The sequence below is a fragment of the Peromyscus eremicus genome, chromosome 4, assembly GCF_949786415.1.
Source record: "Peromyscus eremicus chromosome 4, PerEre_H2_v1, whole genome shotgun sequence".
In the NCBI taxonomy this organism is placed as follows: Eukaryota; Metazoa; Chordata; class Mammalia; order Rodentia; family Cricetidae; genus Peromyscus; species Peromyscus eremicus.
The window spans coordinates 121,341,490-121,348,673 of record NC_081419.1 but is presented as its reverse complement, the minus strand read 5'-3'; the positions used below and the strand labels follow the sequence as shown (position 1 = coordinate 121,348,673).

The 7,184-nt window shown below is 42.3% G+C and overlaps 1 long non-coding RNA gene across 1 annotated transcript; it reads left to right on the top strand.

Annotated features, from left to right (window-relative positions):
- The first annotated feature begins 773 nt into the window (after positions 1-773).
- On the top strand, positions 774-5,726 carry LOC131908597 (uncharacterized). Its single transcript, XR_009378634.1, has 3 exons — positions 774-1,059; positions 2,154-2,264; positions 5,621-5,726. It is a non-coding gene; the product is annotated as an uncharacterized LOC131908597 (long non-coding RNA).
- Positions 5,727-7,184: the final 1,458 nt, after the last annotated feature.

Here is a 7,184-nt window from a genome sequence, read left to right as displayed (position 1 = left end):
TCCAGACTCTCAGGCTACTCTCCATGGATTCTTTAAGAACTCCCATGGGTCTTTTCAGGGACCTCTTACCATTCTGACCTTGTAAGGGTCCTGACTCAAGAAAAAATATGTGGAGCTAAGAAGATGGTTCAGTGGGTAAGCACACTTTCCTGTGCAAGCATGAAGAACTGCGTTTGAATCCCGAGCACCCACGTAAAAACCAGGCATGGCCACAAATGCCGGTGACCCCAGAATTGGTGAGTAGAGTTGGGCAGATTCCAAGAGCTCACTGGAGATTCAGCCTGCACAGCAAACATCCAGTTAGAGAAAGATCCTGTCTTAAGGGGGAAAAGGAGAAAGCTATAGTCGGAGACACCCTAAGTCCACCTCTGGCTGTGAGTCAGACACACAGACACAGGCTCACACACATCCATAAACACACATGTGCACATATGAACATTATGCCATAAATACACACAAAAGTAAAGAAAGAGAGAAAAGAAGGAAGGAAGGAAAGAGGGAAAAGACAGAGGGAGAAAAAAGAGAGACAGAGAGAGAAAGAAAGAAAGAAAGAAAGAAAGAAAGAAAGAAAGAAAGAAAGAAAGAACAAAAGAAAGAAAGGAAGGAAGGAAGAAAGGAAGAAAGGAAGAAAGACAGACAGACACACAAAGAAGGGCTAGAATACACTTGCCCATCCCCCACCCAATAGAGACTCAACAACCTAGAATATTTCACTGAGACTCCAATTCCAGAATGCCTGTCTCTGGCAGCCTTGTACACTGCCAGAGTCACTTCCGAAGTCCAAATAGTAACGTTGCTGCCAACAGAAATGAACTGCCTGGAGAGAATTCTTTAGTGACCTGTCATCAAGGGGAGGCACAGGCAGCAGTCATCTTGAGTAGGTTTGCAGTGGCTGGACAGGCATCCCCAGCCTTCTAATTTATGGTTGTCCATATAGGTTGGGAGTTCCCCTGGCTAATGGCTTCCTCCTGTATGTGGTGTGCACATGACTTCAAAGAGCTCAAGGGAAAGTTGGGAGCTCAGGCCTGCTGCTAAATGGAAGTTGGAACTTCAGACAAGGTCAATGACACCCTTAAACAGGGGATGCATGGAGGAGGAGGGGAACCAAGTGTGGGTCTTGTAATCAGTGAACATTTGACTAGATACTTGCCTGTCCCCTGGTATGATCCTGACACTAATGTTCTCATTTGAGTGGCCATCCGTTGAAAGTCACTGTTTCAGAAGAGAAAGAACAGCAAGGGTCATCCAGAGGCCTTCCAAAGCCAAAGCAGCAGGTCACATCCAGACAGCACTTTGCCGTGTGCTGTGTGCCTTCTGTTGTCATGGCAACCTTTTTCCCCTGTCTTCACTAATAAATTGTTGCTCTTGCTGGTCTTAATATCTACAGTCATCCAGTGCCTTGCCAACTGCTTCAGAGAATTAAAATTCCTCTAAGACACAATTTCATCAAAGAACACATGAAATTTGAAAGGTGTTAGGTGAGAGGATACTGTTAAGAACAAATTTTTGGAGACACCACCTTCTCCTAAGACAGCCCCTCCATTCTCCTTAAGTTGTGAGATGGGAAAAAATATGACTTGTTCGCTTGGTCTGAGTTGGAATCCAACTCATTTGTCAGATTTCTCTGAGCTTCTGAATAAGTTGCTAGTACAGACATGTCTTGGTCTTCTCATCTGTAAAATGGGATGCCACTGTTTTAGTCACCTTGGGATGGTTTAAATGAAGTAGCCAAGGCAGATTGTGTTTGAAGAAAAGAGACATTAATCCACAGTTCTAGAGGTTAATAGGCCGAGGCCAAGTGGCCCACTCTGGTTCAGGCTCTAACTTCTGTGAAGAGCTAATGGGGAAAGGCCCCATGCAAGAGACAGCTGTGAGCATAGGAGAGCTTCTAGATAAAAGCAGAGAGGAGTCTGAGGTCCCATATTCTCTTCTGAGGGCACCCCCCAACCTACATATTCCTGCACTAGTCCTGGTTCTTAAGTGTTACTCCACTTAACAACACCACAATAGGGACCAAACTCCCATTGTGAACCCTGGGGAGACAAGCTTAGATCTCAGCCATAACCAATGTAAAAGTTGACTGGAAAAAACAATCAAAGACAGCATGTTTTTTTAAGAAATGCCTACAGAGATCCTTTCACTTTCTTTTACAGTTATTTCTTTATATCCTGGCTTAGACATAAAGGAATGATTCAGGAACTGTGAATAGACCCAAGCTTTACAAGGATAGAACCTGTGCTCTTCTGTTTCCAGTGTCTGGCTGAGTAAGTGTTCAAAATATATGCTTGTGTTTACTGGCATCTCTTCTGAGAAGCTGGAAGAGTGGCTTGCCACCATGACAGTCCTATGGATGATCTGTGGCTGGGACAGGATCTAGAATTACCCAGGACATAAACCTCCAAAAGTGTCTTGAGGGAGTTTTTAGATTGGGTTAACTGAAATGGAAAGCCTTACCCTTAGTATGAGTGGCATCATTCTGTGGGTTGGGGTACACACGTGAATAAAAAGAGAACATGAACTAAGTAGCAACATTGGTCTCTTGCTTCCAGACTACAGATGTAATGAAACCAGATGCGTCACACTCCTGAAGTCATACTTTCCCTGCCATGGTAGACTGTGTCTTCAAACTGAGTGCAAAATACGTTTTTCCTTTAAGTTAAAACAAAAAAATCTCAGCATTAACATTTTCTTCTCTATTCTTTGCACACATACATGGTCACTTGTGAGAGTTGGTTCTCTCCTACTACAATGTGAGCTGGTCACCAGGCTTTAGCAGTAAGTGTCTTTACCTGCTGAGCCATTTCCCCAGACAAAAAAGGTAATACAATACAATAGTGCTGTTGTTTGGATTTGAAGTGCTCTTGTTAAAGGCTTGATCTCCAGCCTCAGGCTCTATTAACAGGTGGTAGAACTTTTAGGAGGTGGGGCCCAGTGGGAGGAAGTAAGGGGACTGGGGGTGGGCCCTTGAAGAAAACATCAAGATGGGTCTCTCTTCATCCCTTCCCCCCCTGTTTTTCAGCTGTCACAATAGGAGCAACTTAATTCACCACATGCTCCTGCCATGGTGTCCTCTGCTCCACAGGCCCAAATGAACAGTGACCTTTGAAACCATGAGCCACAAACCTCTGCCCATATTAATTTATCTTCAGTATTTGGTCACAGTGTCAGAAAGCTGATAAACATATTGTGATGGCTAAACTTATGTTTTAAATTTAAGTTACTGTTCTTAAGAGATATATAAAACAAAAATGCCTCTAAAGCGTGAAACATACCCAAGGACAGATAACTTCCTGGAATGGTGGGGGTTGTTCATGTAAGATAGCAAACCACATGTTTTTGCTTCTCTAAACAAGCTCGGTTGCACCAACTGTGCAAGATGTGTGCTTGATCATGTATAGGCAGGAGGTACATAGGCAGGAAGTAAGTCAGGGTGTATGCTTGCCCCTGATTGGATGAAGGTGGGAAGTATGAGCCTTGTGGGTTTTTACCTTTATAAGTCCCTGACTAATGTAATTTAGCACCATACTCTGCAAATCCCGGGTATGGACCTGGCCAGTGTCAGTAATCCTGGCCAATATTTAATAAAGCTTGCTTCAAATTGAAATTTGGCTCAAAACTTGTGGTAGTGGTCTTGTTCTCATCCAGTGGTACTAACAACACCTCATAATCACAATAGTACCATCCCATTCTCAAGTCTTGGGGACATGAATTGTGTTCACAGCTGCATAGGTATGGCAACAGTTGATTGATGGCTGACAACAAAGATTAGTGACTAAGTACAACCCATTTCTGTTGCTGGTATTTTTAACTCTTTTGGATGGCCTGCCACCCAGCTCCCAAATAAATCACATATGGAGGCTTATTCTTAATTATAAATGCCTGGCCTTAGCTTGGCTTGTTTCTAGCCAGCATTTCTTAGCTTTAAATTATCCCATCTACCTTTTGCCTCTGGGCTTTTACCTTTTTCTATTTCTGTATACTTTTCTTTGTCTCTTACTCTGTGGCTTGCTGTGTAGCTGGGTGGCTGGCCCCTAGGTCCTCCTCCTTCTCTGGCTATTTCTTCTCCTCAGATTTCTCCTTCTATATATTCTCTCTGCCTGCCAGCCCAATCTATCCTTTCTCCTGCCTTGCTATTGGCCATTCAGTTCTTTATTAGACCATCAGGTGTTTAAGACAGACCAAGTATCACAGCTTCACAGAGTTAAACCGATGCAACATAAACAAGAGTAACACACCTTAAAATAATATTCCCCAGTGTTTTTCTTTATCAAAGTATTACAGGAAGAAATTGCTAAATAATTTGTAGTTCAACAGATTAAAAAGGCAATTCATTTATAATCAAAACCAATATCATTAATATCTATACCCAAAGTATTACAATATATTGGAATGTTGTTTCCAAAGAGACAAGAAAAAAGAATCTCTCTCTCTCTCTCTCTCTCTCTCTCTCTCTCTCTCTCTCTCTCTCTCTCTCTCCCCTCCCCGCCCCCTTTAGAAGTAACTTCCAGATCAAAGCACAAACACAGAGACAGGAAATGCACTTGGTTTTCATTCCAACTCAGGTGGCATCTTTTCCTTATTGGCTGGGGTCAGACCTCACAGTCTCATTCAATTGGTTAGTCTGTAAAGAACTGGCACATAGGAAGTGAAGAAGGAAGGGTGAAAGGGTCACTGCTCCAGACCATCAAATCCCTGGAATGCAACAGGGGGCCTTTTGTGCAAACAAATGCTTTACTGAGTGGAGGAATTAAAATATTTACAAGGTCTTATAAGGCGAGGGAGATAAGATTTGAATTTCTTGCCCTAAAGACAAGTTTGATGACATTTGATAGAAAAGACTCATATTTAATACTTCTTACACTCTATTATGGAATATTATTTTAAATGGGCAAAGATGTATTGCATTTGTTTATGCTGCATTTGTTTAATTATGTGAAGATGTGTTGCATTTGTTTCACTTTGCCTGCCTAAGGCACCTGATTGGTCTAATAAAAAGCTGAACAGCCAATAGCTAGGCAGAAGAAAGGATAGGTGGGGCTGGCAGGCAGAGAGAATAAATAGGAGGAGAAATCTAGGACAGAGAAGAAAGAAGGACAAGAGAAGAGAAGGGAGAACAAGGAAGACGCCCAGGGCCAGAAGCAAGGCAGCCACCAGCCAGCCGTAGAGACAGCAAAAAAGTAAGAAAAGGTAAAAAGCCCCGAGCCAAAGATAGATAAAGAGAAACAGGTTAATTTAAGTTAAAAGAGCTAGCCAGAAAAGAGCTAAACTAAGGCCAGGTATTCAAAACTATTAATAAGTCTCTATATCATAATTTAGGACCTGGTTGGTGGCCCAAAAGAAAAAGCCTGGTACAATACTCCCTCTCTTTCTCTCCCTCTGGCAGGGTCCCATTTTGTAGCTGAGGCTAGTCTCAACCTCAGGATATCAAAATCCTCCTGCCTCTGCCTCTTGGATGCTTAGATTACAGGCCTGTGTCACCTCACACATTACTTCTGACTGGGAAGATGGCTTCATTGGTAAAATATTTGTTATACAAGTGTGAAGAGTTCAATCCCAAACACACTTTAAAATAATGTTTTATTTTAAAGGGAGGGGAATGATAGTATGCTCTTAATTCCAGTCCTAGGGAGATGGAGATATGTGGATACTTGGTGCTCAACAGCCAGCCAGTCAAGCATTATCAGCAAGGTCCAGGCCAAGAAGAGACAGCTCAAAAATTAATTAATTAAACAAAGAAGGTAAACAGCATACCTGAGGAAAGACACTCAACATTTTTCTCTGGTCTCTACCACACACACACACACACACACACACACACACACACACACACGTGCACACACAAACACAAGCCATCTTCTAGGCCCTGCCATTTGGAATCTTGCTTGGTGTTCCTTGGGCACCTGTAAAGTTTCAATTCTCATGTGCTATTCAAATGCAAATCATGATTGCCCTGAAGCTCTAAACCAGTGGTTATCAACCTGTGGGTCTCGACCCCTTTATGGATTGAACAACCCTTTCACAGGGATCACATATCAGATATCTTGTAAATCAGATGTTTACACTATGATTCATGACAGTGGCAAAATTACAGTTATGAAGGAGCAATGAAAATAATTTTATGGTTGAGAATCACCACAACATAAAGAACTATATTAAAGGGTCGCAGCATTAGGAATGTTGAGAACCCTGCTCTAAACAATCCAACAATAACTTCCTTTCACTATTAAGCTCTAAGGTCCAGGTACATTGCAAAGCCCAAATTCTCACTCTGGAAAAATCTCAGTGTACCATATGTAGCCAACAAAATGTAACAGATCTACATGTAGAAAAGACACTTGGCTAGCTTACTCTTTGTACCTCGGGACATGGAGAGGTATACAGAGCAATCAATTTCTTGAGGACTTAAGAACTTAAGTCTTCTTCAAGATTGTGTTGCCTAGAAATGGCAGGGAAGCTACTACCCCCATGCTACCTCAACAATATGGCTGCTTAAACAAGGCTTGAACAATGGCAACACCAGTGAACACACTTACATGGAGGAGGAAAAATCTCATGGAGCCCACCCCTAGACCAAAAGCTACAGGCTCCTAAGGAATTCTGACAGAGGAAGAATTAATCTCCCCCAAAGATGAGCCCCTAATTCGTTATCCAATACAAAGTAGTCAACCCTGAAATCATACACACACACAAGCAACACCAAGTTGTATTTCTGCATGTATGTATATATGCAGCAATAATAGTTAAAGAAAAAAAGGCCATGGATTTGAGAAGGAGTGGGGGGGGGAAGGGACATGGGAGAAACTGAGGGGAGGAGAGGGAGGAAAAATTATATCATACTTTAACTTTTTAAATTGCAAAAAAAAAAACAGATAAAACAAGTTTTCCCTTTAAAAAAACAAAAGAAAGAAAGAACTTAAGGCCATTTGAATGGGAGCTTCTAATGAGTAAGCTTAGTCATGGGTCACTGAGCTGGGATGTATGAGGCCAGCCCAGATGCTAAGAAGGCAAGCTATAACCTCTCCCTCCTGTGTGGAGAGTGAATGTTTTCTTTCCACATTTGCCTTGGATTACTGTGAATGAATTATACTTTCCCACCCAATTGAGGAGTGTTGAGCTCCTCTATAGGAAACGTGCTGGCCAGTGAAATGTGGGCAGAAGTGACAACAGGCCAACTCAGAGCCGAG